The sequence below is a fragment of the Heterodontus francisci genome, chromosome 2, assembly GCF_036365525.1.
Source record: "Heterodontus francisci isolate sHetFra1 chromosome 2, sHetFra1.hap1, whole genome shotgun sequence".
Lineage (NCBI taxonomy): Eukaryota > Metazoa > Chordata > Chondrichthyes > Heterodontiformes > Heterodontidae > Heterodontus > Heterodontus francisci.
The window spans coordinates 89025504-89051076 of record NC_090372.1 but is presented as its reverse complement, the minus strand read 5'-3'; the positions used below and the strand labels follow the sequence as shown (position 1 = coordinate 89051076).

Here is a 25573-nt window from a genome sequence, read left to right as displayed (position 1 = left end):
TGCTGCCAGTGCGACAAGCTGCAGCTCAATGCTCCTGCTAATGTCATCTCTTAAAACATGCACCCTCTGCAGCAGGAAGGACCCCTCCCCACTGTGCTATTTAAAGGGATGTTCAACTACTTTCAGGTTAGTTGCTGATTGATTTCTACTGGCTCTTGCTGCAACTGTAGAAGCATTTGCTGGGTTTCAGAGTTGTTTAAAGTTGTTGAAGTCTACTGGGAGTGAGGTGTCATGTAATGTAGAACATTGTTCTGACTTCAACAATTCTACACACCACTTGCTTCCAGACATGAGTACAATACTTTCCATACCGTTTGTACTACAGCATGACAGGGAGGAACCCACCCACACATCAGCAGCATGCACACAGTGAAAGCCATGTTGTCTCAGGAAATGTCATCCAGCAGACTACTGGGATACTTAACAATGCTTCCACCACCTGAATCACTCAGGAGGAATGCGTGTCAGGATTCAACATGGTCTGCTGCATGTTGTCTAGCCTCATCATCATGAGGGAGCAGCATTTACCAGCAGTTATACGGTGACCGGTGCAGGAGGAGAAAGGGAGGAGGCAAACACCCTTTCTGGCTCGGCTGTTTGGGTGATGTGGCTGTCATAGTTAAATAGCTGGAAATGTGTGCAAGTGTGAGGCTTGCAGCAGTGCCAAGTGTACGAGGGTGAGGTGAAGCCTTGACTGTTAAGTATGAGCCATGATCAATAGATATTGTTGGTAGGCGAGTGATGGGGGCGTGGTGCATTGAGCCATGAGTGAGGCTATTGGTGCAGTTGGTGGGATATAGCATTTGTACTTACGTTCACTGACTTTGGTCATTGGTTTGAGGTCATTGAACTTCTTGCATCCAGGTAGGTCCTCAGGGCTAAGCTCCTGGCATTGACCACCAGGGCTATCTGCTTACATTACCTTTGCACATTTTGTCTGGTGGGCCTTGGGCCGCCTGTGGGTAGAGGACCTTTTTCCTCCTGTCTACCTCTTCAACCAAGACTTATAAAGAACCTTGCAGTGGACTCTCTGTCCTGTTGTGCCATAATTCTATGCTCTTCTTGCTCACATTCTCTTCTGCAACCAGTTACAGCAACTGTTGCAGCCAGATTTTACCTCCACTTTTAAGAAGTCCAGGCTGGCTTTAAGTAGTGCAGGCTAGCTTTAAGTGGTGCTAGCATCACACAAACTTGGGCTGAGGCATGCAGTCACCCAGCAGTGTGCTTAGCATTGGCAACATGCAGTGTATGCAAATCAGCAGGCTGCATGAAGTTTGCATTCTGCCTGTATCAGAAGCAATGGGGGTGGGTTAATACGCATGACCGATTTTTGGTGCCTGTCCAATTTCATGGCCATTGTGTCTTACCTTATCTCATGTTGACTGAAAACAGCTTTTACCTTGGTACTGTGCTGTGGATATTATGTCTACATCTAGTTCGGAAGGATGATGCACTTTGCTGTTTGCCATGATTTGCTTGAAAAATGTCCCTTAATAAGTGTTACTGGCAACAACAACAACACCAACAACAAAAATAACTTATATTTAAATAGCACCTTTCACGTAATAAAATGTCCCAAGGCACGTCACAGGAGCACTATAAAACAAAGTATGACAGCGAGCCACATAAGGAGATATTAGGTCAGATGACCAAAAGCTTCGTCAAAGAGGTAGGTTTTAAGGAGTGTCTTAAAGGAGAAAAGCAATGTGGGGAGATGTAAGAACCTAAGAACATAAGAAATAGGAGCAGGAGTAGGCCATTCGGCCCCTCAAGCCTGCCCTGCCATTCAATAAGATCATGGCTGATCTGCCCCAGACCTCAGCTCCTCTTTTGTGCCAGCTCCTCATAGCCCTCAACTCCCCAATATTTCAAAAATCTATCTACCTCCTCCTTAAATACTTTCAGTGATCTAGCCTCCACAACTCTCTGGGGTAGAGAATTCCAGACATTCACTTTTTCTTTATTCATTCATGGGATGTGGGCGCCACAGGCCAGGCCAGCATTTATTGCCCATCCCGAATTGCCCTTGAACTGAGTGGCTTGCTAGGCCATTTCGGGGGCATGTAAGAGTCAACCACATTGCTGTGGATCTGGAGTCACATGTAGGCCAGACCAGGTAAGGACAGCAGATTTCCTTCCCTAAAGGACATTAGTGAACCAAATGGGTTATTACAACAATCGACAATGGTTTCATGGCCATCATTAGACTAGCTTTCAATTCCAGATTTATTAATTGAATTCAAATTCCACCTTCTGCTGTGGTGGGATTTGAACCCATGTCCCCAGCAATACCTGGGTTTCTGGGTTACTAGTCCAGTGACAATACCAGTACGCCACCGCCTCCCCTCTGAGAGAAGAAATTCCTTTGCATTTCAGTTTTATTCTGTAACTATGTCCCCTAGTTCGAGACTCCCTCACTAGTGGAAACATCTTCTCAACATCTATTCTGCCAAGCCCCCTCAGAATGTTGGACATTTCAATAAGATCACCCCTCATTCTTCTAAACTCTAATGAATAAAGGCCTAATCTGTTTAGCCGTTCTTGATAAGTCAATCCCTTCATCCCAGGAATCAGCCTAGTCAATCTCTTTTGAACTGCCTCCAATGACAGTATATCCTTTCTTCAATACCAGGACCAAAACTGTACTCAGTACTCCAGGTGCAGCCTCACCAACACCCTGTACAGTTGTAACAAGACTTCCCTATTTTTAAACTCCATCCCCCTAGCAATAAAGCCAAAATTCCATTTGCCTTCTTAATTACTTGCTGCACCTGCATGCTGACCTTTTGTGTTTCATGCACAAGAACACCCAGATCCCTCTGTGCTGCACTTTTTTGGAGTTTCTCTCCATTTAAATAATAGTGTGCCTTTTGATTCTTCCTAATAAAGTGCATGACCTCACACTTTCCTACATTAAACTCCATCTGCCAAGTTTTTGCTCATTCACCGAACCTATCAATATCCCCTTGCAGATTCTTTATTCTCATCACAACATGCCCTCCCATCTATTTTGTATCATCAGCAAATTTGGATATATTACACTCTGCCCCCTCCTCCAAGTCATTAATATAGATAGTAAATAATTGAGGCCCTAGGACTGATCCTTATGGCACTCCACTAGTTACGTCTTTCTAACCTGAAAAAGACCCATTAATTCTGACTCTCTGTCTTCTGTGAGTTAACCAATCCTCAATCCATGTTAATACATTACCCCCAATACCACGAGCTCCTATCTTGTGCAATAATCTTTTATGTGGCACCATATCGAATGCCTTCTGGAAATCCAAATACACTACATCTACCGGAGTGTAGTCTAGAGCTTGGGGCCTAGGCAACTGAAGACGCAGCCACCAATGGTGGAGCGATTAAAATCAGGGATGCGCAAGAGTCTAGGATTAGAGCAGTGCCGATATCTTGGAGGATTGTGGGGCTGAAGGAGATTACAGAGATAAGGAGTGGTGAGGCAATGGGGAATTGGAAAACAAGAATGAGAAATTTAAAATCAAAACATTGTTTGACTGGAAGTCAATGTAACTCAGGAAGTACAGGGGTGATAGGGGAATGGGACTTAGTGTTGTATGATCGCTTTAAATGTGATGTCGCTTTAAGAACTCAGTACGCTAATGAAATAAGTACCAGGATGTAGTCATGTGACTAGAAGCCATAGTCACAATGCACAGCAACACCCCTGGACAAAGGTTCTGTATATAGTTTTCTCTGTGTTGTGTATACTAGTTTAGCTGTTAATAAACCTTCTAGAGATCTTCAAGGAACTGGAATCTACGTACCTCATTGTGTTGCTTAAGATAACACAAAGAAACTCATGACATTTGGTGTGAGTTAATATGCAGGCAGCAGAGTTTTGGATCACCTGTAGCTTACAGAGAGTAGAATGTGGGAGACCAGCCAGGAGCGTGTTAAACTAGTCAGGTCTGGATGTAACGAAGGCATGAATAATGGTTTCAACAGCAGATGAGGTGAGACGGGGGGTAAAGTCAAGCGATGTTACGGAGGTAGAAATAGGCGGTCTTAGTGATGGCACGAAATTGAGCTCGGAAGCTCATCCCGGGGTCAAATGTGACACCAAGGTTGTGAACAGATTGACTTAATCACAGACTGTTGCCAGGGAGAAGGACGGAGTTGGTAGTTAGGTAACGGAGAAAAATACTGCACAGTGTTGTTTAAATCAACCTGCACATTAAACAGGGGTTGGATATTATTGTATTAGGGTAAGTAACTGAGCTAAAGCATATGGGTAGCTTTTTACTCTAGCCATGGAATGTGAAAGCTGTGGGTGGGAGGACTGATCCATCTCAAGGGTTGGCCTCAGAACTATGCAGCTGCCAAGCTGCGCACCCCGGATGGTTGTCAGGCTGTAGCTCACCGGCTCCAGCTCAGGGCAATATAGGATGATCCAGGTGCCAAACCTACCCTCAGGCAGATAGGGGGCAGGGCGAAGCATGGAACATATTGCTGAAGGAGGTGTGTGGGCCGATGGGGGGGGGGAGAACGGGGAAGAGGGGAAACCCTGGGGCAGCAGCAGCCCAAATTCTTGTGGAGCCCAGAGGAGCACTTTTTCAGTGCACATGTATCAGAGTTTACACCAAGGTTGGAATTGATGATAATCAAGGTAATTCTGACTTTTGCTGATAGTATAAAATGGGCAATATAATCAATTTTTGAAAATTGGGTGGAGATGTATACTGGGCAGCTGATCTGATATCAACCATTTTAAACTTTTGGCTCCAGTCAAAATTACCTTCAATGGGTGGAAATGGAAAAAAACTAAGTCTTAATTATAAAGTTAACCCTGTATAAAAACTTCCACAAACTGTTCATATTATGTGATTTCTTCAACTTTCATTATTGCTCAGTGTGTTCTGCATATATTAGCTCTTATTCACTCACAAAACACAGACCACTAAAAAAACATTTGTAACTTGTACACACAGCGGGAATAACATCTATTATTTAAATAACATAATGGCTATAGCATTTGTTTACTTCAATTCTTTATTCATCTTTCTATCTTTCTATTTCTGGTTACTCTATCTGTGATTAATATTGGTAGTTATGACTAGAAATATGAACCAGAAACACAAGAGACAACTGCTGAATGAGCAGTAACTATTTTAGGATTCGGCTCGATGACCACTTTTTCCTGCTTTGTTGTTCAAATATATTTTCAGATTATTAGCGAGCTGAATGTGAATAATATTTTACCAGACCTCCAATAGTTCCTGACTGCATGATTGTGTCCTCCCCGAGGACACAATATAGAATTACTTCTATATTACTGTCTTCATAGAAGCTGTTGTCATGGCATCATGAATTGATCCATTTTTTTTCTGTCCTGTACTCTGGAGAGACCATTCTGTGGTATGGTATCTTCTGATACTTCAATATTTTTTGTGTGGACAAAGGGCACAGTGCCCAAATGTAAATGACATGTTGTTGGCTATCCAAGGTCAGCTAACTCAACACAGACCAGAGATTGAACTAAGAGCCTTCCTGCTCTATATGGATCAGAAGTACAACGCCATTATGGGGATGGGTAGGGGGAGTGGTGGTGAAGGGATTTCAACTACCATAATATCAACTGGGATACAAACAGTGTGAAGGGCACAGAGGGCACAAAATTCTTGAACTGCATTCAAGAGAACTTTTTTTAGCCAGCATGTAACAAGCCCAACAAGAGGGGGAGCAATTCTAGATTTAGTCTTAGGAAATGAAAATGGGCAAGTGAATGAAGTAGCAGTGGGTGACCATTTTGGAGATAGTGACCATAATACAGCTAGATTTAGCATTATTATGGAAAAGGACAAAGATAGAACAGGAGTAAAAGTTCTAAATTGGGGGAAGGCAACTTTTATGAAGCTGAGTGGTGATCTGGTGAAAGTGAACTGGATACAGCTATTTGAAGGAAAATCAGTGGCAAACCAGTGGGAAACATTCAGAAGCGAGATTCCACAGGCACAGTGTAGACATGTCCGCACAAAGAAAAAGGGCGGTATTACCAAATCTAGAGACCCCTGGTTATCCAGAAGCATACAGGGTAAGATAAAGCAGAAAAAGAAAGCTTATGACAGTCATAAAAAACTTAATACTTTAGAAAGCCTTGAGGAGTATAGAAAATGCAGGGGTGAAGTAAAAAAGGAAATTATGAAAGCAAAGAAAGGACATGAAAAATTACTGGCTGGTAAAATCAAGGAAAACCCAAAGAAGTTTTATCAGTACATTAAGAGCAAGATGATAGCTAAGGAAAGGGTAGGGCCCATCAGAGATGTACAGGGTAACTTACGCGTGGATGCAGAAGATATGGGCAGGGTTATTTATGAGTACTTTGTCTCTGTCTTCACAAAGGAGAGGGATGATGCAGACATTGTATTAAAAGAGAAGGGGTGTGAAATATTAGATACGATAAGCATAATGACAGAAGAAGTACTGGAGGGTCTGACATTCTTGAAAGTGGATAAATCAGCAAGGCCAGATGGATTGTATCCCAGGCTGTTAAGGAAGCCAGGGAGGAAATAACGGATGCTCTGAGGATCATTTTCAAATCCTCACTAGATACAGACAGGTATCAGAGGATTGGAGGTCTGCAAACATTGTACCTGTAGACCCAGTAAAAATACATAAGAACTTAATTAAAACAAAGGGGCCAGTAACACAACAATGAACAGTGTGTTGAAGCGGGATGAGTACAAAGGGGCACAGCACACAGATAGCCGAGGAATTGTAGATATGATTATAGAAAAGGTATTGAGGAGGATCCCAGAAACTAGGGAGTCTTCATGGACACCAGATACGATTAAACTCATAATGGACAATGGGAAACTGTGAAGTTTTGAACAGGTTCTCACTGAGCCAAATAAGGAATTATCATTATGTCATTATAGCAGACCCCTATGAGTAAGTGAGAGGGGCGGGTCTTAGAAACAAGATTTAACCCATGACTGAAACTGAGGAAGGTACGAGAACCCCGGGGAAGAATACTCAAGAAGATACCCTGAGCCAGGGGCTCAGAGAACAGAAGAGCAGCTGCAAGTCCGAGACTGATCACCTCGTGTCTTGACGGGTAGTATACTGTACAAGTAGTGAGAGCTTGTACTTTGATGAGTTTTGATACTGTACAAGTAGTGAGAGCTTGTACTTTGATGAGTTTTGATACTGTACAAGTAGTGAGAGCTTGTACTTGATGATTTAGTGTGTGAATAAAATATTGATATACCTTTCACAAATCGGATTTCGTGGATTCTTTAAGAGTAGAGTGCATGTTAGGCACAACATAATTGGCGCCCGAACAGGGACTCGGTTGGAGTGCTATTTCAAGTTATTTGGAATAGCCTCGCTGAGTTTGAACTAAATTAGAAACAAAGCTATGAGTCTGACGGATTGGATTGGTGAACCTTTGAGTAATTATGGCCCTGGCCAGGCCAGAGTGGGAGTTGGAACTCCAGAAATATTTGAAGGGCAAGTGGCCCTCATGGATAGAGTTTGCAGTTAAACAGGACACGGACCAGGGGTTCGTTGGGGTACAGAATTGGGAGGATGCGCATACCCACCAAGCCAAATGGGCGCCTAAGTTAGTGAAAGCCACTGCTGAGTGGCATGATAGGGCCCTGAAGGCAGAGTCAGTTAGTGCAGCACAGGTAGTGTATTTAAGTCAATTCCAGTCTCAGGCTGAAAAAGCTGAGTCCAGTCGCATTAAGGCCGAGAGGGAAGCGAACAAGACAAAGGAACAGCTCGCAAGAGCGGAACAGAAATGCTCTGACTTACAGACCGCAATGACAGTTATGCACCGTTCCCAGACGGAGCGGGCGTACCAGTCAGCGGATCATACCAAATGTCAGCAGGAGATAAGTAAACTACAGTCTCAACTCTCAGCGCAAAGGGGTATAATATGCGGATAGGGAGGATGATGACAATGACGACATTAATTGGACCAACTTGGCAGACCAGGCCAGTAGGTACCATAACGACGAAAACGGTTCATGGGATGATCCACCTGCCGAACCGCCTGAACCCCCAATTGAGCCATCGGCCCCCACCCTGGCCTTACCTATGGCACCATTAATAATTAGGCAAACAGATGGGGTCCAAGGGGGGCAGACACTAACATATACTACTCCGTATACGATCACTCAAATGGCAGAAATGTAGAAGGAAGTCCCTAAGTATAACGGAAAAGGGGACCCGTACGTTACCTTTGCAGCTATAACCCATTTATGGGCTCTACACAGATTGGACAATATAGAGGAGGTTAAACTATTGGGAATGTGTTTCGATCCCATACTCTTCTCTGCATTGCCACAAGCACAGCAAGGGGGCAAGGGTACCCCAGATGAAATGAAGGTAGCAATATTGGCAGCAACAGGGTGCAATAAAGGGGATCCCACAGAAGGCTTGCATAAGTGCCGGCAGGGGTCGAATGAGCATCCGATGGCATTTGCCAATCGATTACGGAATAATTTCAATGGAGTTTATGGGCCCGGACTAGACTGAACTAATCTTGGGAATAACACATCTAGATGGGTACGCACGTTGATAGCTCATTCTAACGAGAGTAGTCAGAATGCATGTGAGAGTTATGATCCGGAAGACCAAACCCACACTGAACAGTGGGCTATCCAACGTATGACCCATGTATGAGAAAGAGGCCTGGGAAAACGGGAAAAAGATAAAGACAAGGGAAAGGGCAAAATTAGCGCCTTTCACCCGAGGGGCCCGGGAACAGTATGGAGAAATGAGGGGCCCGGGAAAGGTCGAGGTGGCACAGCTAAGGTACCACCACCAACCCCTTATGAAGAACAAGTAGGACAAGTTAGAGCGATAGCCAGGAACAATTCCCCTCTGCCCATAATCGGCAGATGTTTTAATTGCGGGAAGCAAGGACATTTCGTTCGTGATTGTAATGCACCCCGGCGACATATAAGGGAAGGAAAACCAGGAGTAATGTCCCTGCACACTCCGTTGCCTTTGGAAGGGGCCAGGAGAACAGTGGCTCATCAGCAGGAGCGCGAGAGTGGTCAACACCATCCTGTGGCTCCTGTTAGTGAAATCCGGAGAAGGGCTGGACAGAAGGAAGGGTCGACCAAGTAGGTCACCTGGAATTCTGATCCAGATACCGATTGGGAAGATTGATGGTGTCAGGCCTCGGCGGAGTGGGTTTGTGAAGGGGGGTGGGATCAGTTTGGGCGACCGGTAGTGAAAAGTGATGTAGGAGGCCGCCTCACTATGTTTTTATGGGATACCGGTGGCTCCTGGACGGTCCTGAACCAATCTAAAGGAACGGACCCCTCTTGGCATACCCAGAACAAAGTGATGTTAAGTGGCTTTACAGGCCATGTTCAAACAGGGATTGAAACTAAACCATTACTATTCAGATTTGGAAATTATTGTTTTAATCATGCATGTGTGATCATCAAGTTGGGCAATTGACGGAGAGAACATTTTGGGATCAGATGTAATGAGGAAACAAGGTTTGTCTTTTGATCCGGTGAATTGTTGCATCTGGAAGATGCCAAACATGCAGGGTTTCTCTGGTATGATCTAAATGGGTCAATACACAGAGAGAATCTGCGCGATGGCAGAATTGTGGTTAAACCCAGAGGACATGACTGCTGACAAAACAAACAAATAACAAACAAACAAAGAACAGTGCAGCACAGGAACAGGCCATTCGGCCCACCAAGCCTGTGCCGATCTTTATGCCTGTCTAAACTAAAACCTTCTGCACTTCCAGGGACCATATCCCTCTATTCCCATCCTATTCATGTATTTGTCAAGATGCCTCTTAAACATCACTATCGGACCTACTTCCACCACCTCCCCCGGCAGCAAGTTCCAGGCACTCACCACCCTATGTGTAAAGAACTTGCCTCGCACATCCCCTCTAAACCTTGCCCCTCGCACCTTAAACCTATGTCCCCTAGTAACTGACTCTTCCACCCTGGGAAAAAGCTTCTGACTATCCACTCTGTCCATGCCACTTATAACTTTGTAAACCTCTATCATGTCGCCCCTCCACCTCCGTCGTTCCAGTGAAAACAATCCAAGTTTATCCAACCTCTCCTCATCGCTAATGCCCTCCAGACCAGGCAACATCCTGGTAAACCTCTTCTGTACCCTCTCCAAAGCCTCCACATCCTTCTGGTAGTGTGGCGACAAGAATTGCACGCAATATTCTAAGTGTGGCTTAACTAAGGTTCTGTACAGCTGCAGCATGGCTTGCCAATTTTTATACTCTATGCCCCGACCCATGAAGGCAAGCATGCCCGTATGCCTTCTTGACTACCTTATCCACCTGCGTTGCCACTTTCAGTGACCTGTGGACCTGTATGCCCAGATCCCTCTGCCTGTCAATACTCCAAAGGGTTCTGCCATTTACTGTATACTTCCCACCTGTATTAGATCTTCCAAAATGCATTACCTCACATTTGTCCGGATTAAACTCCATCTGCCATTTTTCCGCCCAAGTCTCCAACCGACCTATATCCTGCTGTATCCTCTGACAATCCTCATCATTATCCGCAACTCCACCAACCTTTGTGTCGTCCGCAAACTTACTAATCAGACCAGCTACATTTTCCTCCAAATCATTTATATATAATACAAACAGCAAAGGTCCCAGCACTGATCCCTGCGGAACACCACTAGTCACAGCCCTCCATTCAGAAAAGCACCCTTCCACTGCTACCCTCTGTCTTCTATGACCGAGCTAATTCTGTATCCATCTTGCCAGCTCACCTCTGATCCCGTGTGACTTCACCTTTTGTACCAGTCTGCCATGAGGGACCTTGTCAAAGGCTTTAATGAAGTCCATATAGACAACATCCACTGCCCTTCCTTCATCAATCACCTTCGTCACTTCCTCAAAAAACTCAATCAAGTTAGTGAGACACGACCTCCCCTTCACAAAACCATGCTGCCTCTCGCTAATAAGTCCATTTGTTTCCAAATGGGAGTAAATCCTGTCCCGAAGAACTCTTTCCAATAATTTCACTACCACTGACATAAGGCTCACCGGCCTATAATTTCCTGGATTATCCTTGCTACCCTTCTTAAACAAGGGAACAACATTGGCTATTCTCCAGTCCTCTGGGACCTCACCTGTAGCCAATGAGGATACAAAGATTTCTGTCAAGGACCCAGCAATTTCTTCCCTTGTCTCCCTCAGTATTCTGGGGTAGATCCCATCAGGCCCTGGGGACTTATCTACCTTAATGCTTTGCAAGATGCCCAACACCTCCTCCTTTTTGATAACGATATGGCTGAGACTATCTACACTCCCTTCCCTGGACTCATCATCCACCAAGTCCTTCTCTTTGGTAAATACTGATGCCAAGTACTCATTTAGTACCTCGCCCATTTCCTCTGGCTCCACACATAGATTCCCTCCTCTGTCCTGGAGTGGGCCAACCCTTTCCCTGGTTACCCTCTTGCTCTTTATATTCGTATAAAAAGCCTTGAGATTCTCCTTAATCCTGTTTGCCAATGACTTTTCATGACCTCTTTTAGCCCTCCTGACTCCTTGCTTAAGTACCTTCCTACTTTCTTTATATTCCTCAAGGGATTCGGCTGTTCCCAGCCTTCTAGCTCTTACGAATGCTTCCTTTTTCTTTTTGACTAGGCTCACAATATCCTTCGTTATCTAAGGTTCCTGAAACTTGCCAAACTTATCCTTCTTCCTCACAGGAACATGCCGGTCCTGGATTCTAATCAACTGACTTTTGAAAGACTCCCACATGTCAGATGTTGATTTACCCTCAAACAGCCGCCCCAATCTAAATTCTTCAGTTCCTGCCTAATATTGTTATAATTAGCCTTCCCCCAATTTAGCACCTTCACCCGAGGACTACTCTTATCCTTCTCCACAAGTACCTTAAAACTTACGGAATTATGGTCACTGTTCCCGAAATGCTCCCCTGCTGAAACTTCGACCAACTGGCCGGGCTCATTCCCCAATACCAGGTCCAGTACAGCCCTAGTTGGACTATCTACATATTGTTTCAAGAAGCTCTCCTTGATGCTTCTTACAAATTCTGCCCCATCCAAGCCCCTAACACTAAGTGAGTCCCAGTCAATATCGGAGAAGGTAAAATCACCCACCACTACAACCCTGTTACTTTTACATCTTTCCAAAATCTGTCTACATATCTGCTCCTCTACCTCTTGCTGGCTGTTGGGAGGCCTGTAGTAAACCCTCAACATCGTGACTGCACCCTTCCTATTCCTGAGCTCCACCCATATTGCCTCGCTGCATGACCCCTCCGAGGTGTCCTCCCGCAATACAGCTGTGATATTTTCCTTAACCAGTAATGCAACTCCCCCACCCTTTTTACATCCCCCTCTATCCCGCCTGAAGCTTCTGAATCCCGGAACATTTAGCTGCCAATCCTGTCCTTCCCTCAACCAGGTCTCTGTAATAGCAACAACATCATATTTCTAAGTACTAATCCAAGCTCTAAGTTCATCTGCCTTACCTGTTATACTTCTCGCATTGAAACAAATGCACTTCAGACCACCAGTCCCGCTGTGCTCAGCAACATCTCCCTGCCTGCTCTTCCTCTTCATCTTACTGGCCTTATTTACTAGTTCCCTCTCAGTTATTTCACCTGCTGTCCTACTGCTCTGGTTCCCACCCCCCTGCCACACTAGTTTAAACCCTCCCGAGTGACGCTAGCAAACCTCGCAGCCCCTCCAGTTTAGATGCAACCCGTCCTTCTTGTACAGGTCCCACCTGTCCCTGAAGAGATCCCAATGATCCAGATATCTGAAATCCTCCCTCCTACACCAGCTGTTCAGCCACGTGTTTAGCTGCACTATCTTCCTATTTCCAGCCTCACGGGCACGTGGCACAGGGAGTAATCCCGAGATTACAACCCTAGAGGTCCTGTCTTTTAGCTTTCTACCCAACTCCCTAAACTCCCCCTGCAGGACCTCGTCACTCTTCCTGCCTATGTCGTTGGTACCGATGCGTACCACAACCTCTGGCTGTTCACCTTCCCCTGTTCATGCGGCAGCGCAGCAAATTATTGAAAAACACTGTTCGGTGTTTGCAACTCACAAGCATGGTTGCAGACGGATGACAGGAGGTGTCCTAGTTGAGGGGCCAGATTATTGACCCCAGAAACAGTATGGGTTCCCCAAACAGGCGGAGATAGAGGTTCGGAAGGTCATTGACAGTCTCCTACAACAGGGGGTATTAAGACCAGTGGCATCCACCAATAACTCTCCAATTTGGCCCGTCCGTAAACCAGATGGATCGTGGAGATTGACTGTTGACTATCGAGAATTAAATAAGGTCACGCCCTTGACAGCACCTACTGTTGCTACAAGCCCTGCAACGATAATGAAGCAGTTCACGCAGTGTAAGTGGTTTACTGTGTTGGATATTAGTAACAGGTTCTGGTCCATACCATTGACACAAGAGTGTCAATATAAATTTGCGTTTACGTTCCAGGGACAACAGTACACCTGGACGTGTCTCCCCCAGGGATTTCATGATAGTCCGTCAATATTCCACCAGCGGTTAGCAAAAGGGTTAAGTCCTTTCTCCCGATCAGAATGTTTGATCCAATATGTGGATGACCTATTACTCCAAACGGAGAGTAAGGAAGAGCATTTAGAGCTACAGGAGGAGCTCCTTCAACTCCTTTGGAAGGTCAGAGTGCAAGTTAACCCAAAAAAGGCACAGATATTGAAAGAAAAGGTTTCTTATTTGGAAATAGTGATAACACGGGGAAAGCATGAGACAGAGCAAAAGCGAGTGCAGACAATCCTCGAACTCCACCTACCGCAAGATATTAAAGCTCTAAGATCATTTTTGGGCCTTGTTGGGTATTGCAGGAACCATATTGATGGATTTGCCTTAAAGGCAGCCCCTTTATATGATCTCCTGAAAAAGAACTCCGAGTGGGTATGGACATCAGAGTGTACGTCAACAGCTGCAGAATTAAAACAAGCACTAGCCACAGCCCCGGAGCTACAGGTGCCAGACCCATTCCTACCCTTTGCCCTCGAGGCTGCTGCCACAGATACTACCTTATCAGTGGCATTGCTTCAGGAAAAACATGGTCAATTTTGTCCAATGGCGTACACGTCTCGCTTGTTAACGTCAGTAGAACGAGCTTTTACAGTGTGTGATAAGCATTTGCTGGCCGTCTTCTGGGCAGTTCAACATTTTACTTATATTGTTGGCCTCAGCCCCATAACTATTCTAACTGAACACACGCCTATCCAGTTGTTACTGGATGGACGGCTGAAGGACGGTAATGTTAGTCAGAATCGTATTGCTTGGTGGACCTTACTCTTGCAAAGCAGAGACATTTCAGTAAAAAAGGCAAGAGTGACTACATGCCTGGCGGATAATTTAATCTACCAGGGCGAACCCCATGAGTGTCAGGTTTTGATAGCAAAGGCCCTCAAGGGACCTTTCGTGTCAAAATCATTGGGGGGTGTACATGGGAAAGAGCCAGAAATCAAACCAGTTCTAAAAATTTTTGTTGACGGTTCCTCTACAGTGGAGGACGGGATTAGGCAGACAGGATGTGGATTACATGTACAGGATCATAATGGAACACCTATTAAAGATATTGCCTTACATTTATCCGCGAGTCTAAGCGTGCAGGGTGCAGAACTAGCTGCGGTCGCTTTTGTGGTGACACAACCACACATGTTTCCCCCACCAGTTGACATTTATTCTGATAGTATGTATGTGTGCAACAGTTTAATCGAGTACCTACCTCTGTGGGAAGCAAGAGGTTTTGTGTCGGCAGATGGAAAACCTTTGCTGTCTGCCCCCTTACTGCAGAGGATAGTAAATGCAGCAAGAAAAGGGGAAGGTCAATACGGGATCATTAAAGTAAAGGCTCATAAGCAAAGACAGTCCTGAAGGAAATTAGAGAGCCAATGAGTTAGCAAAGATGGGAGCAAGAGCAGGGAAATATTGGGATCCGAGGGGAGATGACATGAACCCCATAAGCGCAGTGATAGTCTCCCAGCTTAAAATTGAAGATCTGCTAGAGGGACAAAGCCAAGATCCCATACTAAAACAGATACAGAAGGGAGAAAAATGGCCAGAAGAGTATTCTAGATGGAAGTCAAAGTTACAGACAGAGACAGGAGTGGTACTGAAGGAAGGAAAATATGTAGTGCCGATACAGGATAGAAATCAAATAATTTATCAGTGTCATGATGTACAAGGACACCAAGGGATGGAGGCTACAGAAGGTAGAATAAAGGAATTGTGTTGGTGGCCAGGAATGGGAGGAGATGTGAAGCATTATGTGGTAAACTGTTTGATTTGTGCTCAAAATAATCCAGGCCAGTACGCACAGAAAGGAGAATTACGACACACACGTCCGGTAGAAGGGCCGAGGACGAAGCTGCAGGTTGATTATGTGGGGCCATTGCCTCCATGCAAGGGAGGATTTAAATATGTATTGGTGATTATTGATACTTTCACTAAATGGGTAGAGGCTTTTCCCACAAGGACTAATGCAGCACGGGTAACTGCTGATATTTTAGTGCAGCATGTTTTTACTAGATGGGGGTTGCCTCGAAGCATAGAATCAGATCAAGGGTCTCACTTCACTGCTGAGGTGATGCAGAGTGTGATGACTATGTTGGGGATTGATCAGAAATTCCATATAGCCTATCGCCCTCAATCAAGTGGGATAGTAGAACGAATGAACAGGACTTTAAAGGGAATGTTGAGAAAGACAGTGCAGCAAAATAATTCCACCTGGTATAAGGTCCTACCCTACGTCCTGATGGTAATCAGAAACACGGTATCCAGCTCGACTGGATTTACCCCCCATGCCCTAATGACAGGATGACAAATGCGAGGGATAGAAACACTGTTGGGGTTAGATCTTTCTGAACCTGAGATAACTGCCCTAACCCATGAGAAATTTATGAATCAGTTATTGGAGCGCTTGCGGGCAACTCAGAAGATAGCAGCGGTACAGATGGGGCGGAAACGAAAACAGATGAAAAGATAAAGACGTTAGAACTAGATGTGGGACAACAAGTTATGGTCTGAATCCAACAGACAGGAAGTTTCTTGTCCCCAAAATACGTTGGGCCATACTGTATCGTGGATAAAGCCAGCTCGTCGGTGTACAAGGTAATGATGGAGAAGGACACCATGGAGAAGGTACCATGTGAACCAACTTAAACTCTTCAGAAAACAGAATAGCCATCAACACCATGTACAGTTAGACGCACTAGGAGAGGTAGAGATGGGGCAAGTGGGAAAGGCTCCCGCCCATGGAGGAAACGGACAGGATCAGAGTCCTCAGTCCCTAGAGGATGATAAGGAGAACTTAAGTTTTGCATTCCAGAGAATGTTTCTAGAGGACCCAGGGGAAGCCACTTCCTCGGGAACCACAGAAGTTGAGAAAGGTAGCATCAAAACAGAGAAAGTAAATGTGGAACCAGCTGTCCATTCAAAAAACAAGCAGCTTAAAACACACCTTCAAACAGAGTAGAGGCGAATGGGGAAACCAGAGGGTAGTGGTCTGTCAGAACAAGGGGTACGGGGTCGATTAATCTGCATAAGTGATAATGAGTTTGACCCAGCTAGGGTACACTAATCAGAACTGTAAATAAGAGCAGGTGTTATCTTGATCTTACAGGTAACAGAATGAGACCTTGGCATCTATCGCTTGTGATGACTGCTGCGGCTGTAGCCATCAACGCGTTGAAGGAGAATGACAGACCATATAACATAAAGTGCTGTAATGGGAACTGGTTCGGAGGAGGGCATTCAGATTACATCGTCCGACCAATAGAAGTACATGGCAACTACAAGGGGCTACGGGGAGTTGAATATGGGAACGCGGAGTGGGGCAGGCGGTGGGCTTCTGTTGTAAATGTTACTATCGGACAGTGGGTATGTGTCGAATGCCAAAAGGGAACCACCTTACGGGACCCACCAGGGGGCCCCAAATTTCCTGTATGGAAATACAATTATAAAGACTGTAAGAACCGATGTCTGTGTGTAAAGCCATACAGTGATAGGGTCTATTGGCTCCAATGTGTTGGGAAAGGTAAAGGAGGACAGCTCCTACACCACATCGTGAGCGTAAATGGGTTAGAAACTCCAATCACCACGGTTAACCCCACATCCAACTTACTAACGAGTAGGGTTACAATCCAGCAGCCACAAGTGACTAATCTCCCTTGCCCTGCCTTAACTGCAGGACCAGAAAATGGACTTGCAATAATAAAAAACTAATAAAATTGTATATGATAATATACAGCATGAGTTGGTACCGGTAATATTAAATATCTCAGATATCCAGCTACCTGGCTGGTGCCCTGAGAAAACTCTAGAGTTGTACAAGGTACTACTGCAACAATTGCTGAGACAAGAATTCGGTGATGAGGGAATAATAAAGGGAAAGAGGCATAAATGTATTTTAGTGAACGACGCAGCTGTGGTCTTTAATACGGGAACTTCAATTGTCAATACTATAGATTTGGAAAGCATAGACCAGAAGGTTAGAACTCTCAGCCAGATAGTAAAGGATATTTTGAAAGAGGAGCAAAAGGGACAGAAGTGGTGTCGCTAAAGTAGGACAGGATCTGACGAATGCAGTGACAGGACCGGTGAGAGTACTGGAAGGTCATGCTCATACTATTAATATAATAGAAAAGGTAAAGGAGGTCCATGACATTTCAAATAATGAAAGTGTTTGTAGTACATATGGTTCGTGGATGTTAGAACAAACGTAGGAAAATTTGAGGCAAATTGATGCGGGACAGGTACCAGTTTGGATCAATGACCCCCAGTTGGAGGACTTAGCTAGTCACACAAATGATAAAATTACCAGGTGCCAACACAGGAAACTTGTTAAGGTATGGAAAGGTCAGGAGTGTGTAAATACAAGATCTATGAGTATTGGAGTAGTATTGGGAATATCTGTAATCACGAGAGATAAGTTAGGGATGCAATTTTACAAAGTAGAAAATATAGGGGTGATAAGGGGAAAAGATTACATAAAATATCATGATATTTTACCCTATGTTGTGGAAATTGGAAAAGAGGTAGTTGGAACAACATTGTCTGAGTGTAGTCTGGAAAACCAGGCGGTCAAATGTCTTCATCCTATATATAAAACAGCAGAATCAAAATGTGGATTTAATGCCACTGTAAATTGCACCATGGAGACTAGAAAAGCATTGTCAGGGCTAACCCACGCCGCCTATATGGAAAAGGGGAGATATTGCTTAACCACCACAGCGAAGGAATGCCAGTATGGACATAACCGGACTTGTCCGGTGAGCAACAGTACGTTTTGCTTCAACCCACAAACACCAACCAGAGTATGGAAGATGGAGTTGGTAGACATACATAAACGAAAGACAGAAATGATAACTGTGACAGAAAGTATTAAGGAGGATTTGACAAATTACCTCCGGGAATATGAATATACTATTCAGCCATTGCCTACGGGGCTTGGGTAAAGAGAGCCAGCAGCTAGAAGCCGTTGCTGTAGTGTACTACAATCTGGAACAACAGTCGAAGCAGCTACTAGATGAGATTGATGTGATAAACGATTCTACCTGGTGGGAGGACTTATGGAACTGGGGGTCAAACGTGCAGATACACCCCTGGTTTAGAATTATCTCCCATGTCCAGATAGTGGTTTTGGGTATCATGGTGTTATATGTGACATACCTAATTTGGAAATTTAAGAAATTAATGAGGCAATGTGAGAGGATGTATGAACACAGGTTGGACAGCTACCATAAAGGCAATCAGTATTTGAACTTGCTCTCTAAGAGGATAGACAATTAGTTATGCCAATCAAGGGTAATTGTATAACCTATTCATGTATACTTAAAATGAGTTAGTGAATGATCAATATACTCTAAGAATGAAATTGAGACTGTATTATGTTCGTACAACTGATTGATTGTGTAATGGTGATGTTTAAATTGTGCTTTCTTCAATATTACACTGCTTATGCTTTTGCTTTGAAAATGAAATTGTAATTGTACAAGTGCACTACCAAAGAGACATGAGAGTGTGATCCCTTGGGCATAGCCCGGCAGGAACAAAGGGGGGACTGTAGACCCAGTAAAACCACATAGTGCAAAAACACATATAGCAATTAAGTAGAGGAACTTAATTAAAACAAAGGGGCCGGTAACACAACAATGAACAGTGTGTTGAAGCGGGATGAGTACAAAGGGGCACAGCACACAGATAGCCGAGGAATTGTAGATATGATTATAGAAAAGGTATTGAGGAGGATCCCAGAAACTAGGGAGTCTTCATGGACACCAGATACGATTAAACTCATAATGGACAATGGGAAACTGTGAAGTTTTGAACAGGTTCTCACTGAGCCAAATAAGGAATTATCATTATGTCATTATAGCAGACCCCTATGAGTAAGTAAGAGGGGCGGGTCTTAGAAACAAGATTTAATCCCTGACTGAAACTGAGGAAGGTACGAGAACCCCGGGGAAGAATACTCGAGAAGATACCCTGAGCCAGGGGCTCAGAGTACAGAAGAGCAGCCGCAAGTCCGAGACTGATCACCTCGTGTCTTGACGGGTAGTATACTGTACAAGTAGTGAGAGCTTGTACTTTGATGGGTTTTGATACTGTACAAGTAGTGAGAGCTTGTACTTTGATGATTTAGTGCGTGAATAAAATACTGATATACCTTTCACCAATCGGATTCCATGGATTCTTTAAGAGTAGAGTGCGTGTTTGGCACAACATACCATTGTTTAAAAAGGGTGCAAGGGATAGGCCAAATAATTTTAGGCTGGTCAGTCTGACCTTGGTGATGGACAAATTATTAGAATCAATTCTGAAAGATAGGATAAACTGTTACTTAGAAAGGCATGGATTAATCAAGGATAATCAGCATGGATTTTTAAGGGAAGGTCGTGTCTCACTAACTTGATTGAATTTTTTGAGGAAGTAACAGGAAGGATTGATGAGGGTAGTGCAGTGGATGTTGTCTACATGGATTTTAGTAAGGCATTTGACAAGGTCCCACATGGTAGACTCGTCAGAAAAGTAAAAGCCCATGGGATTCAGGGGAATATGTGAGTTGGATCCAAAATTGGCTCACTGACAGGAAACAAAGGGTATTGGTTGATGGATGTTTTTGCGAATGGAAAGTGGTCTCCAGTGGTGTTCCACAGGGCTCAGTGTTGGTATCCTTGCTGTTTGTGGTGTATATTAATGATTTGGACTTAAATGTGAGAGGCATGATTGGGAAATTTGCTGATGACACAAAAATTGGCCCTGTGGTTGATAGTGAATATTATAGCTGTAGACTCCAGAATGATATCAATGGATTAGTTGAGTGGGCAGAAAAGTGGCAAATGGAATTCAATCTAGAGAAGTGTGAGGTAATGCACTTGGGGAGGGCAAACAAAGCAAGGGAATACACAATAAACAGGAGGATATTGAGAGGGGTAGAGGAAGTGAGAGACCTTGGAATGCATGTCCACAGGTCCCTGAAGGTGGCAGGACAGGTAGATAAAGTGGTGAAGAAGGCATATGGAATGCTTTCCTTTATTGGCCGAGGTATAGAATACAAAAGCAGGGATGTAATGCTGGAACTGTATAAAATGCTGGTTAGGCCACAGCTGAAGTATTGCGTACAGTTCTGGTCACCACATTACAGGAAGGACATATTTACTCTGGAGAGAGTACAGAGGAGATTTACAAGAATGTTGCCATGGCTTGAAAATTGCAGCTATGAGGAAAGATTGGATAGGCTAGGGTTGTTTTTCCTAGAACAGAGGAGGTTGAGGGCTGACTTAATTGAGGTGTTCAAAATTGAGGGGCATAGATAGAGTAGACAGGAAGGACCTGATTCCCCTAGTGGAGAGCTCAATTGCTGGGGGAACAGATTTAAGGTGATTGGTCGAAGGATTAGAGGGGACATGAGGAAAAACCTTTTCACCCTGAGAGTGGTAGGTGTCTGGAACTTGCTGCCAGGATTGGTGGTGGAGGCAGAAACCCTTAACTCATTTAAAAGGTATCTGAACCTGGACCTGAAGTGCTGTAACCTGCAAGGTTATGGACAAGGTGCTGGAAGGTGGGATTAGATTGGGCGGCTAGTTTTTTCAGCTGGTGCAGGCACAATGGGCTGAATGGCCTCTTTCTGTGCCGTAACCTTTTTATGGTTCTTTGGTAATTCTGTAATCAGTTAAACAAGTCACATAAGCTACGATGGCTCTCTTTCCATCTGTTCATCGATGAATTTGTTGATATTTCTGGCCAAGCAAAAATATTTTACCAATATAAATTTAATTTTGCCAATGTGCACTTTTTATTGTGTGCTCCGGAGGAGCGGCTACAAATGAACTTAAGCTCAGATGTAGATGACTTCATAGGTAGAGTACTGCTATACTGTAAAATATTCTACTAGCACATGGAATACTGATAGCACACACGATAAAAATGTAATTTTAAAAAACACACTACGATCGCCCCAGTAGGTCAATTTTTCGAATTAATTATCTCATTTGAAACTATTTAGGACATTTTCAATGGGGGGTAGATAGCCATTCTGTCTGTGCAGAACTACAAAGAACCATTTCTTCTCCAATGGCCTCTGGAATTCTGGTGCACTGATGCAAGAGGATACCACAAAACCATTGTAATTAGATTTTCACTTTCACACTGTTGGGCTTCAATGTATTCTGACACAGTATATTGGTGGGAGGGCCAACATACCATGAATAAAAAAAGTTTATTCTATTCCACCATAAACCAGAGCACTGCCGATCCTTGTTCCCTGACTATCCAGGTTTTCATGCCATTTTACATTGAATGACATAGCCTAGTGTAGTTGGGGCTTCAAGTTGTGAAGGGAGACTCGTGGTGCTAAACTTTCACTGGGGAAATGGAAATTCCAAGGGACACGATCCACAATTTTAAAATTCTCAGAGGCATGAATCATGTAAAAGCAAGTTACTTAATGGAATCTAAGGGCAGGACTTTGCGATTTGGGTCGGGACCCCGACATTGAGGTCAAATGCGGGTCCCAACCCCGCACTGTTTTGGGAACAGTCAACCGACCTGGATTTTGCCTTGATTGGTCAACTAATGGTCAGAGGCCAAGCTTGCTCTCCAATTAAGGATGGTGCAGACTCTTGAGGCTGGAGGGCCAATAAGAGGCCCTTCAACATGGAAAGAGCTGTAGCCTGCCATTACAGATAAGGGAGAGAGAGGTCGCCTCCATCTTGAGGCACTCTCTCAGCATCCTTTACATATTTCAAATAAAAATGTCCACAGTTTCTGGACCGCCATTGTGGAGGGAGACTTCCTCCACAGGGTAGCCTATGGCCGCAGCAGCAGTCAGGTAGGCAGGGGGAGGGGTGTGCTTGGAGTCTTCCTGTAGTGCTGGCGTCCTACTCTGCCACTGGAAGGCTGCCTCCAGGCATTTGCCATGCTGCCGACATCACAGGAGGCCCACAACTTGATTGGAAATTTCAGTCCGTCTCAGATTCATGGCCTCAATTGACCTGTTGATGAGTTTAGCTAGCTATCCGCTACCTCGCCCTCTACAAAATGAGTCAGGGGCAGGATGAAGGCAGCAAACCAGCACGTCGACCAGCGGCATGAAATTATGTGCCCGCCGACCTCCGTTCTCCCCCCATCAGTCCACAAATGCCCTGCCCTAAATCTGGAGCATCTGATTGCCAAACTAGCAAACCTCCAGTAATTGGGAGGTGATAAGCAACTCTTGTCCTCAAAAAGTGGTGGATATATAAAGCAGACTACCAAAAGAAAATTGTTGTGCTGATCTAATTCTTCAAAAATAACCAAAGTGTTGACTATTATTTTCAAAAGTTCTGTGGGAAGTATAATACTGTCAGAAAACAGAAGGGTGTCAAAAGTGGTACCCCTCTTCAGAAAATGAGATAGGGATAATCCAGAGAATTATCGACCAATTAGTCAATGGAAATGAAAATCACAAGAGATGTAAAACAGACTGTGAACTTGCTATCATCCTTTACACATTATTGCAGAAAGGCAAAATGGCCCTCCAAAGACTTTATGGATTCCATGCATAAGATTGCCAATTTATGTCAAGCTGTTAGTGGCCAATGCCCACTTATAACTGGGTTAAGAGTGCTTTTAATGAGAGTTTTCAACCCATCTATCTCAACTGGATTCAATCTCAAATCCCAGAGGTGAAGGGACAGCTGCGCTGAGAATGTGCGGGTATAAGTCAGTGCTGAGAAGCAGTTGCACTTTGTGTTCTTTCAGATAAAAGGGACCATCTCCAGGATTATGCTTCTTCATTTGAAATCATTGGGCACATCAACTAACTGCATCGGTATAAATAGAACATCCAGAGTCAATTAGTTCATGTTATCAGAATTCAAAGCAGGATTTGTCATCGAAAAGAATGAGGAGGTTGAATACTTTACAATATTTATTTTCCTTATAGCAATGATCCCAAGTCTTTCAAAAGTATAATTATCTTCATGCTCCATTGCTGAATTGTGAATTTTAAATATGATACTTTAATGAATATATATAATAATGAATTATCAGATAGTTTTTATATGATTTGTCAATAAATTGAAATACCAAGCCTCTTACTTAGGGGCAAATTTTATCCAGGAATTGCTGTACATCAACAGAATTTAACCACAGTTGTAGCTGGAACTAACATATCACAGTAATCTAAGTACCAATAATAAGCTAACACACAGGGCAAATTTCCACATGTTGGAAATGATTCTGAAGGGAGAATGGCATTTGCAACGGCCACAAAGTGGAGTGGAAACATTTGTCTATTGAGGATGAAAGTTACAAATTTCTAACATCTGTTTCTAATATTGAAAATGGGTTGCTGTAGATATTGGAAAAAAACAACTAAATGGTCTTGTTAATCTAACTAAAAAGGCTATGTTTCAGTTTCCTGTATGTTTAAGGGGCCTGTCATCTCCAGTAGAACTATATAAATGTATGGCATAAAAGGAGGCCATTTGGCCCATTATATTCTTGCCAGCTCTTAGTTAGAGCAATCCAAAATTAATCCCACTGCTCTCCTTCTCTTCACCATCTTGTTTATCTTCTTCTGCTTGAAATATTTATCCACTTTTCCTTTGAATGGTGCAATGGTCTGTGTCTCAACTTCTCTGCCTTGGAAAGCATTACATACCTATCAGTTCTCTGGATAAAGACATTTCGACTAAAGACTCTCCTCATTGTCTTGTCATGACAATCTTAAGTTGACAATTTATCGCTACTGATTCCCCAAGCTAAAAGCTAGTGCTAACAGGATGAGTCTTCACTAAACATAGTAACATAGTACAATTTCCTATGCCAGGATGAGTAACATGATACACTGATCTGTCCAATACGAAGTTACACATACTCATTCACCAAAACAATCTAGCACCCATAGAAAACAAATTTGTATATTATTAAACTATACTTTTTATCCTCTAAAGTGCATGGAAAAGCATAAGATAAAAAGAAAGACATTGTCAGTGCCACATTCATCTATTTGTGTTTCTGCCACCTCCAAGCTTTCTAAACCAAACATATCCATGACAGCTTTTTCAGGTAGTATGAATGTTTGGACCAGTGTGCCATAACTGAGACTTTCTATGTCTCTCAATTGAAAGTGAGATATCAATTTTTGTTTCTTGATGTCATAGAATATTTTCTGAAGCTCTAGCGACCTTCTACCAATGGCAGACATGGCATTGATCCAACTGGTAATCTGCTCCTAGGCTTACTTGAAGTGCATTGTGCTTGCCTATGCTCAGATGCACCTGCATCTCGTGCCCCATTTTCGGGCACTAAATGGAGGCTTAAGCCTCCATTATGCCAGTTGTTACAACTGAGGTGGGAGTAACGCACTGTCAATTCAGTCCCATTACTCCACAGGTGACAGCATATTATTAAAGTTTCCCACCTACTGGACCTTCCATCAATCATAAGGTCAGAAGTGGGGATGTTCGCTGATGATTGCACAATGTTCAGCACCGTTCATGACTCCTCAGATACTGAAACAGTCCGTGTAGAAATGCAGCAAGACCTGGACAATATCCAGGCTTGGGCTGATAAGTGGCAAGTAACATTTGCGCCACACAAGTGCCAGGCAATGACCATTTTCAACAAGAGAGAATCTAACCAACCATCTCCCCTTGACATTCAACGGCATTACCATCGCTGAATCTCCCACTATCGACATCCTAGGGGCTACCATTGACCAGAAACTGAACTGGAGTAGCCATATAAATAACGTGGCTACAAGAGTAGATCAGAGGCTAGGAATCCTGAGGCGAGTAACTCACCTCCTGACTCCCCAAAGCCTGTCCACCATCTACAAGGCACAAGTCAGGAGTGTGATGGAATACTCTCCACTTGCCTGAATGGGTGCAGCTCCAACAACACTCAAGAAGCTCGACACCTTCCAGGACAAAGCAGCCTGCTTGATTGGCACACCATCTACAAACATTCACTCCCTCCACCACCGACGCACAGTAGCAGCAGTGTGTACCATCTACAAGATGCACTGCAGCAATGCACCAAGGCTCCTTAGACAGCACCTTCCAA

General features: G+C 43.9%; 1 protein-coding gene across 6 annotated transcripts in view; it reads right to left on the bottom strand.

Annotated features, from left to right (window-relative positions):
* Window positions 1-25573, bottom strand: part of LOC137385236 (zinc finger protein 385D-like) — an 812282-nt gene that overhangs the window by 170860 nt on the left and 615849 nt on the right. The gene's annotated exons all lie outside the window — the stretch shown is intronic.